Raw genomic sequence first — 10,455 nt, forward strand, 5'->3', positions numbered from 1 at the left:
TTATAACAAAGATTCATTCTTGCCCATGTTCCACCCTGGCTATGACCCCTCTGCATGTCTTCTTCACCTGGGGTCTGAAGGAGCTGCCCGGCTCTGGCCCATGCTCTTCTCGTGTCAATGGGAAGTGAGAAGTGAGGGAACCATGCGATGGCTCTTACAGCTTCTGCTTGGATAAACACCATCACTGGTTTTTAGTGGCTAATGTAAGTCATCGAACATAGTTTGCTGTCAACAGGGGAGGTGGAGGCCCTACAGGGACAGGCCCAGTAGAGAGGGACAGGAAATACTTTAAACAAATATATCTGAAAAAAAAGAAAAAAAACCCTATTCATACAAATACTACAGCCCACTATAAGTGCCTGCACATAGTCAGTGCTGTGCGTTGGTTAATGAAAACTAAGTGACTGCACGATGGCATGGAATCCGAGCTGGGATGAGATGTTCGGCAACAGCCCAGCGTCCGCATGGCTGGCATCTGTGACACACAGTGACGATAGCAGTCAGGAGACCAAATCTGCAAAGGCTTTGAAAGAAAAATAGATTTTTGCCTTTAGGTAAAAGATAAGATGCACACGGGAGCCCACGGCGAGGAAGATGGTGGACGGGAAGGCAGGAGAGAAGCCTGAAAAGCTGCAGCAAGCTGGAGCCGCTGGAGTAACGGAGGGAAAGTTCCAGTAGCAGGGCTGCGAAGAGATCAGCTGAAGGAGAGGTAGGCCTCTCGACAAAGCCTGCAGAGGTCTCGAAGTTCAGATTTGCCATCAGCAGTCAGAAGGCTTGGATCAAGTGAGCCTAAAGAAACGACTCCAACTCTTGCTCCAAAAACCTTTTCAGAGCAGCGGCTTTTAATGAAGATGAAGACAGCGAACCAGGGATGCCTCCAGAAGCAGAGACGAGGATGAAGAACACAGGAAGGGGTACACCAACGTCTGCCAACCAAACTCCTTCAATAAAGGAAAGCTTGGGTCTTCTGATAAGCAGAGGCTATGGAGCGAAATACAAACTCCCACCTTGCCAATGTCCACGACCAAGACAATTAAATAAAGTGTTTTGAAATGGGGATGTGGGGTGGGTGTACAGTTAAAAGGAATAGCTTCCTTTTTTAAAGAATGGTATAAGACTCTCTTTGGAGCTGCTTTTTTATTTTTCATTTTCTTTTTGAGATTGAGTGGTACACTAATAAATGAGAATTTGAAATGAGAGGTAATTTATGTTTTATACACAGATTTCAAGATATTACTAATTGTGTAGTTTCATGTGATTAGTTTCCAAAGGTTACAGATAATAAATGAGAAATAGTACTTTTTAAAGAATTGCATACTTTTTTTAGACGCAACTCTTAGCACATTAAGAGGGAAGCAAAAAAGTTCCTGTCTATTTAAAACTGGAAGCAGTTCCTCACTCTGAGCTCCCTCGTTACCTGAACTGCCCGGCTCCCAGGAACAGCCTCATAGAGAGGGAGCATTGTATTGGGAGGAAAATGTTACTGAACTACTGAAGTAAATTTAGAGAAAATACAGCTTTTTTTTTCTTATGGGCATTTGCTTCTAGCCATCATAAACTCGGTATTGCCCTGCGATTAGTGGATATAAGAGCTTAGCTCTTTTAAAAAATAAATTGTTCTATAAACTGAATATTTGAAATAGCCCACGTCATCTTAATGGGTCTTGTCTACCTTCATTAGTCTTCGAAGAGCAACCATTTGTGACCAAAGTAAATGAGTACTTCAAGTGTGCTTCTCTTGGTTTGGTTTATTAGCTAGTTCTTGTGAGCATTTCCATCAGAACTAGAGGCAAATCACAAGAAAGTCTGTTTCTTTTAAAATACAAACCACCACCAAGAATTTCCATATATATATATATATATATATATACACACACACACACATACATACATGTTAAGCATTTGGCTATTTTTGTTTAAAAGGTATAAGCACCCAAAAGAAAATTTAACATTGTATGAAGATGGAAACAAGGTATACTTTCTGTAATTTTGTATAAGTATTTCAAGTTACTAACTTGTGAAATCCAATTTGAACTGAATGTACTACAGGATTTCTTATTAGTACACTTACATGGCGTGTGCGTGTGTGTGTGTGTGTGTGTGTGTATTGATCGATGGCCTCTCAAAAGCATACTTCAGGGGAACCAGCAGTTAGCGTAATGGCTATGTCGCTGGACTCCCACGTAGTCGACCGCGGTTCGTGTCCCGGACCCGGTGGCTTAAAACTCACGCCGGGCGCGTGTGCATGCATGCCCAAGATCCCGAGAGGAGAATGGAGGAGAAGGGATTGCGGCGTGACCATCCCCTCTGGGGGGTGATTTCTCGCTTTCTGTCTCTATGTCTCTCTCTGTCTGTCTGGCGAGCGCAGGCGCCCTACAGTGAAAATCTCTCCAAAAAAAAAAAAAAAGCATACTTCAGGTACTGAAAATGGAAAGAAAAACACATCTTCAAACATATTTTATGGAATCTTTCATCACATATACGTGTTCGATTTGTGTACTATCGGGTGTTTGTTTTTGCATTTTTCTATTGTATGTGAATTTTCTTTTTAAAGTGACAGTTACATACATCTTTAAAAGCATGGTCGCGGACTAAAATATGCAGTGTGTAATGATTTCCCTAAAAACTCCTACGTTGTTAAATTTGGAGGCAGCTTCAGGCTATTATGACATTGGTGGTAACTACTCGCCGCATGTTTTTAAATGGGTAATAAATCCAGAGAAGCAGCCGACGTATATTCCTAACATTTTCTTCACCTCTATTTAATTTTAGAATATGGCCCAAGGAAAACAATGGACATGTACATAGAACTATTAGTTCTTACATGATTTAATTATAGCAAGATACATGAATTTAACTTTTATGTAGGCAAACTGTCCATTTTATTGTGTGTTAAAATAACACCCCTCTTCTACATTCTTTTCTTGATGCAAATGAAATATTAACCCAAGGTCAAGGTGGGAGAGAAAAATGAGGGAGATGAATGTCTTTACTAAGATATCCATAAATATTAATAATTCGTCAAACCAAAAACAGATGCATGATAAAAATGTTATAGCTATATATTCATAAGAATTTCTGTCACCGTTACCAAGGTACACACATTTCATGTACCCTGCACTAAGCATTGAAGTTCTGAGGTCTACTAGGCACTGCCTGGCCGTGTATTACCTGTCTGATAAGCTGGCATCGCTGTCAGCCCTGGCTGGGCTGTGACTGCTACAACGCAGAGTATGGTGGGTGTCTTCTAGTTGGTCCAGGCTGCCTGAGGTCAGCACAGGGAGAGGATGTAGAGAAGGAGGGAAGGGGACAGAGGAGAGAAAAGGCATGAGTGTGTGTGTGTGTGTGTGTGCGTGTGAGATGTACAGTGAACAACAAGCACTCGAGTCATCGCTGGGCTCATTACTGCTATTTTAATTATGTGAGGGTGAAGGCACCTTCTAAATATGGTTGCTCACTGAGGATCTCCTGCTTGTCTTCTACTTCGCTAGCCCAACCAACCCCCAGCGGTAGCCAGGCTGAGATAGAAACAGTCTCTTGCAGCTTCTGTCCTCATTTTCAACCAACTGCTACAAAACGACCTAAATCCCAAAGGTTCAGGTAGAAGCCTGGCGCATCCGACGACTCCTCTGACCCGCTATGCTGAAAAAACTTTGGTCAGTCTGGAGAAGAGATCAAATGAAAGGAAGGAGAAGTGGAAAAAGGATGCGTGAAGAAAAGAGAAAGCCCTGTGCACGCAGAAGACCCGCACACCGCTGCCGTCCACCCGGAGAGCAGGTCACCACCTGGAAACTTACGCCAAAGCAAGTTTATTTTTTCACAGCAGATTGTTATTTCCATTTTCATGGTCACTATAAGACAGAGTTTTATTGTTCGCCTTTAAAACTATCGTGGAGAGAAGGGAAAAAGACAAATCCTAGCTCACAAATGAGCCGTCCTGACCTTCCAGATGGCTCATCTTCCCTTCCCCCTTCCCACGATTTACAAACCGCAGTCAGCTTCTATGATCTTGCACCATCGTGAAGTGTCTTTACTGGAAAAGCGTTAAAGAGTTTTCCCCGCCTGCAGAACACAATCGGAAGCAGACTACATTCCAAGTCTTAAATAATCTGCTGTCAATCTGCATTTCTAATCTCACTATTAGGCAGAACAGATTTTTTTTCACACTAACGTGGTTTGATCACACAATAGTCAGACGTAACAAACGCAGGCAATGGGTAAAGAGAGGTGTTGAAAAGGAGAAGCCTGGAATCTGAGAAATACAAGCCGCTCTCAACTAGCTTGAAAGAGGACCAAATCATGATAAATACGTGACCTGTCAAAAGAAAATTGGCAAAATCAGACTCTATTTTAATCATGCCAGAATCAGATGGAGCTGAAACTTCAGCTTTTGAGAATTAGGGTACATCCTGGTGGTAATGACTCACTAACATGATTCATAAAACTGCAGAGAATGAAGAAGTGCTGGGATATACATGGCTCAAAAGCTCTTTGCAGAAACATGAAAAAAAGTATGTCAAGTTCAAGAGAAAACCATGCCTTTTTTTTTTCTTGAGAGATTTTTGCTATAGGGCGTGTGTGCTCGCCAGAAAGACAGAGAAAGAAGGTGAGAAATCACCCCCAGGGGCGATGGCCATGCCGCGATCCCTTCTCCTCCTCCATTCTCCTCTTGGGATCTTGGGCATGCATGCACACATGCCCGACGTGAGTTTAAGCCACCAGGTCTGGGACTCGAACAGCAGTCGACTTACATGGGAGTCCATTGACATAGCTATCACACCAACTGCTGGTCCCTAAATCATGCTTTCTTTAAGGAAAAGTATTAATGTGTAACAACACTGGTGGAATAGTGAATATATAAATAGTAGCTTACATTTTTGAAAGTTTGTCACCATAGCACTTACGAGCAGTGGAACATGATAGTGCTCACGTGATGGAAGTTGGTGTTCGTGAACAATTTAGAAGTACTTGCTTAAACTGAAATATGTCATTTGGCGACTACACCCAAGCCTTCCAATTACACATCTGCAATCTTTCATGAAAAGTCTTATTTTAAATAGTAAATGTTTCTACCAAAAATCAGAACTTCCAGAGGAGGAACAAGACGACACACTGACACCTCTCCAAGATACAAGGGAGCTATCTCAAAGTCATCTCTAAGCACAGCTCAATGCCTCTTGGCCTCCCCAGGCAACAGCTGGATTCTGGTGGACCACAGAATGGAACTGAAGAGTGACAGCTGTCTATCAGACAAGCCAGTTTGATATTGCTCCTGGTAAGTGAAAAAGGATGTTTTCATTCAACCTAGGAAAATAACTTGGTCCTCATTCTTCTCTATGACATCACTGAAGACAGAAAGTAGGCTCCTACCTAGTAAAATACTGTACCATCAACCAGGTCGTTCAATCAGTGGGATATTTTAAAGTTACATTTTCAAAGACATTTGTAATCATGTAAGAATGAGTGACATGAAAATAGATTAAAAACTAGCCTAACCAAAATACATCAACCAATAACTAATTGAATAAAATAAATTTGACCCAAAGCTGGCAGCCTTCCAGAAAAGACTTAGTAAAGTTTTTGGTTTCTATGACAGCAGATAACAAATGACTTATGTTTTACACGTACATCTTTTTTTAAAGAGCTCTTTCTCCTAAAAACACATTAATTGGCAGATTGAAATAAAACTGTTTCCTGAACTATTGGTTTCAATGCTAAAAGGTGAAATTCCATCAACAGGTTTTGTAACACCCTCCTAAAACAATAAAACTGCTTCCTCAACACACACAGTATGTTACCTGAACTATTGGTTTCAATGCTAAAAGGTGAAATTCCATCAACAGGTTTTGTAACACCCTCCTAAAACACTGAATACCATCTGTGCATTTCTTTTGGGGATAAGAGTGTATTCTTTTCAGTATTTTATTTAGCATAAAAACCAAAAAGAGAAAAAAAAAAAAAAGGAAGTCACTTGATCGGTATGGAAAGAACAGAAGTCGTGTTGAGTAAGATGTAAACTGTGGCTTTGTGAATCTCAGGCTTGGCCCCCATGGTCAGTGTTTGTAAGATAAAGGTTTGCAGATAATTTAAATGCCCTCTTTCATAATCATCTTCATCTAAACTATACCATTTTATATTAAATATTTCATAGGGAAGGAGTCAGCTGATGGTGTAGCGGTTACATCGCTGGACTCCAACATGGCCACCAGCGGCTCAAGTCCCGGACCTGGTGGCTTCAAAATCACACCAGGCACGTGTGCGTGCGTGCCCAAGATCCCAGGAGGAGAGGAGACTGTGGCATGGCCATCCTCCCTGTGGGGGGATTTCTTACTTCCTCTCTGTCTCTTTCTCTTGTTCTCTTTGACAAGCACATGTGCCCTGAGGCAAAAACCTCTAAAAAATAGTCATAATTTAAAAAATGTGGATTTTTTTTCTAGACAAAGTCAGAAATAAAATATTCATTAGGTTAAAACCAAGAACTGATAGGGTACAACACAAACTGAAACTGGCTCTAATTATTGGTATTAATAATTTTAAGTAAACATGGTTAGTGTCATCTAAGTATGGTGGAATAATGATAAAGAACAGGTTAATATGAAGATTTAGCAGATTTTTAGTCACAGTAGGAGGTCAATAACTTTGGTTTAATCAATTACCATGAAAGGTAAAAATTCACTTGGCTTACAAATGTTTATTATCAGTGGAATTCTTCAAAATGCAAAATTGTTTTGAAACTATTAATATATTCCAAACACAGAGTAACTCTATTTACTCTTTAAAACAAAAGATTTTCATTTAAAATTCTTTGCTGAATTTCTAATTTCTTTTAAAAAGTTAAAACGGGGCCAGACCCATAGCACATTGGTTAAGCACTGTGTATAGAAAGCTGGATCCCAGGGAACAGCAGGTGGCAAGGTGGTTAAGGGGCTGGACACTCCCAGATGGCTAACCGTGGCTCAAGTCCTGGACCTGGTGGCTTGCTTTCTCACTTCTCCTCTTCCTCTCTCTCTCTGTGTCTCTCTCTGTCAAATTAAAAATAAATGAATGAATAAATAAAATTAAAAAAAATTATTAAAAAAAAGAAAGCTGGACCCCACATGACTGCTGACCAATATTTGAATCCCAGTCGCACTGACTGAAAGCCATCCTGGGGGCATGTGTATGTGTGTGTGTGTGTGTGTGTGTGCCCCAAATCCTGACAGAATAGAGAAATGGGGAGAAAAAAATGGAGACGTGACCATGTCCCATTGGGGAGTGCTTTCTCTCTCTCTCTAGCGACCTCTGGGAATTGAAAAATAAAACGGAAAGGTACAATGAGCTCCTTACTATCTGTCACACGTGGATTACAAAGGACTACGACCATAACATGGACGTTTTAGATTTAAATAGACTACAAAGAGGATAAAAACGCAACCTCCAATTCTAGAGCACGGAATTTCAGAAAGTGAAACTTTCTGAGGTGACAGAAAGCGCTTAATTTAAAACCAAGAGTCTAGAAACAGAATAAGGAGAGAAAATGGGATGCTTTAAGACAAATGAGTCAGATAATGAGTTATTAAAGGAGGGCACGAATACTGAGAGTACACGAAGCAACTGTAAACTAACACCATCAAACAGCGTGCAAGGTGCTTTTCAAAATCTTAAACGCTTTAGGAAAACATTAAAAAATGGATTCAAGACCATCACTACTAAGTAGACAAAATTACCATGAAGAAATAGTGACTCTCCACGTAGCTCTCAGTTTTCAAGCAGTGAGCTCTCACGGCTGCCCGCAGGCTGGCTAAGTCACCGCTAGCGAAGCTGCAGTTCAAGTGGGGACGAGATCTGATCTAGACTGGGGTCAAGAGCCTGCAAACTGTGCCCTAGAAAATCAGTCTGCTCCTCCAAATGCCCCAAAGTCACCCCAAGTCTTAAGACCAGATGGTTCGGGTCCTTTCAAGGCCTAACAGTGGAATTCAGCACCTTGGTCCTGGTAGACAAGAAAATACTTGGGAGGGGAAAATAAAGTGACTTTTTTTTTTTTTTTTGGAGAGATTTTCACTGTAGGGCACGTGCGCTCGCCAGACAGACAGAGAGAGACATAGAGACAGAAAGCGAGAAATCACCCCCCAGGGGGGATGGTCACGCTGCAATCCCTTCTCCTCCATTCTCCTCTCGGGATCTTGGGCACGCACGCACACGCACCCGGCGTGAGTTTTAAGCCACCGGGTACGGGACACGAACCGCGGTCGACTACGTGGGAGTCCAGCGACATAGCCATTACGCTAACTGCTGGTTCCCAAGGGAAAATAAAGTGACTTTGATCTCCAGAATTTTAACTGGAAACACATCAACTGTGGAGAACAAAGGATCATGTTCTGTATGAAAAGCATGAACCCAGAAAAGGAATCCTGCCAAGAGCTTAAAGGGAGGGGAAAGGTGGGCAGGATTAGAAAGGACATATGGCCCCCAAACACCACACAGTCAACCTACGAAACAAGGATGGAAAGTGATGACTTGCTCAACAGATCTGCAGTGAAAAGTAGTCCCACGAATCCATTCTGTCATTTTAATGAGTTTTTCCCAAGAAAGAAATTAAAACTATACTCCATACACACCAGTTAAAAGTTTGTTTTTACATATCTGGGATTCATATTTAAGTCATGAGTAAAGAATAAAACTCCACTTCATGCTCTAAACTTCCTTTTAAATATTTCATAACGTTTAAGACAGATGATTATTAATAACACAAAGCGGAGAGATGGGTGACAGAGAAATTCTAGCACGTGGAACGAGGATGTCCCCCAGAACCTCTGGATCATTCCCTTTCCCTCCTCAGGCCACAGACTGTTGTGTCTCCTGTCAGTTCGAGTTTAAGCCACCAGGTCCGGTACTTGAACCGTGGTCAGCTACATGGGAGTCCAGTGACACAGCCATTACGCCAACTGCTGGTCCCAACAATGTCTCTTAAAATGAGAAAACATCTTTCTCCATTTTTAGTTAGTCTAATTTCTTCATTTTCTATCATTTTTTCTTACTATGATTTAAAATAGTAATGCAATTTTAAAACAACATTGACAAAATACTTAGCTATTACTTTCAATTAAAATTACTTTGAAAACTGAGACAACCTGACTTCCTTTATCTTGGTTTTCCATGTGACTGGCCTTTTTTACTCACTAAGGAAGTAGCATTTAGCCAGACCTGACATGGTTAAAACTATGTTAGAAACAGGTAAACATGACCAATGATCTAAATATGACACGCTTCCTAATGCTTTTTCAGGAAAAGAGGAAATTGACGGCAATGGAGAATCACACTTACAAGTCCACTTATGGCTACAATCCAGATGTAGGAACCAGAGGTGAAAAGCTATAAAAGAAAAGAAAAAGGCAACTAAACATAAAATTCAACCGCCAGTCAAAGCACACTTATTATTTAGATTTATATTAAGTATTAATGATATAGATACCAAATATAGATAAGCAAATAGAAAATTAATATCTAACAATTATGTTGTTTAAAAGAAAATGCAAATTTATTATTATTATTATTTTACCAACTTCAGACTTTCTACAGTGTGAAACAGAGTGGCTGAATCTAGTCCACTCCCATGCAAAGAAAAGGAAGTTAAGGTCAAGCATATTCTTATTTTACTAAAGGGCACTGATTTAATGTAAAGTAATATACTACATAAAGAAGTACTAATACAGAACATGTAGTCACCATCCCACACTGGGTATTAAGTAATGACATACAGTATGTTTCCAGAATGTTCTCATTTTCATTTCTTATCATTGTTATCTAGATGTAGATGGGGAGAAGCCTACCAGCATATAGGTCCAGGTCCTGCAGACCCTCACTGGGTGTTGACCCTGCCAATTCTAGTTCAACCATGGTAGAGCAAAGCAAGTTACAATAATCACTAAGGAATGGCCAAAGTAATAGGAATTAGATATCATGAAATCTCTCCCTTGTTTTCCAAAATCATTCATATCTGAGAGTTGTGCTCAAAATAAAGAAAAAATAGTGGGAGCGAAGGGGACATCTCAAAATGTTCCTGCAAGAAAGACACGACTTGTGGCCTAGTATTTATCTCTAGGACTTTAGATTGGGAGCTTAAGTACATCTGGTTGGAGAGGAAGAAGCAGGACCCTCAGCAGGACATCGCAAGTTCTTGGCTGACCCTGCTAGAGGCAGACCTCAAAGTTCTGCACGCTTATCAAGGCCACCCTTGATAAGAAAGAAGACCGACACACAGGTAGAATGACCATGTCCGCGTGGAGAGCAGGCTGGCAAGCGTGGCTCTGCCTAGTGTCTGCTGCCCCGGAAACCTTGCATTTAATCCTTGCGTCGAGCATGGCTGCTTGCTCGGTGTAAAGGACTGTGAGAACGCGGATGCGCGTGGTGGAGACACACACTGGGATGGAGGTTTTTTGCAACACCTGCTACGTGTCAGGTCCTGCTGTTAAGGTT

General features: G+C 41.1%; 1 protein-coding gene and 1 pseudogene across 2 annotated transcripts in view; one reads left to right on the plus strand and one right to left on the minus strand.

The window, feature by feature from the left end:
* UBAC2 (UBA domain containing 2) overlaps window positions 1–10,455 on the minus strand; it is a 220,465-nt gene that overhangs the window by 66,893 nt on the left and 143,117 nt on the right. The gene's annotated exons all lie outside the window — the stretch shown is intronic.
* Window positions 595–1,037, plus strand: LOC114009882 (PEST proteolytic signal-containing nuclear protein-like; annotated as a pseudogene).

This window comes from Tupaia chinensis, unplaced genomic scaffold (assembly GCF_000334495.1).
Source record: "Tupaia chinensis unplaced genomic scaffold, TupChi_1.0 Scaffold000057_1, whole genome shotgun sequence".
Taxonomy (NCBI): domain Eukaryota; kingdom Metazoa; phylum Chordata; class Mammalia; order Scandentia; family Tupaiidae; genus Tupaia; species Tupaia belangeri.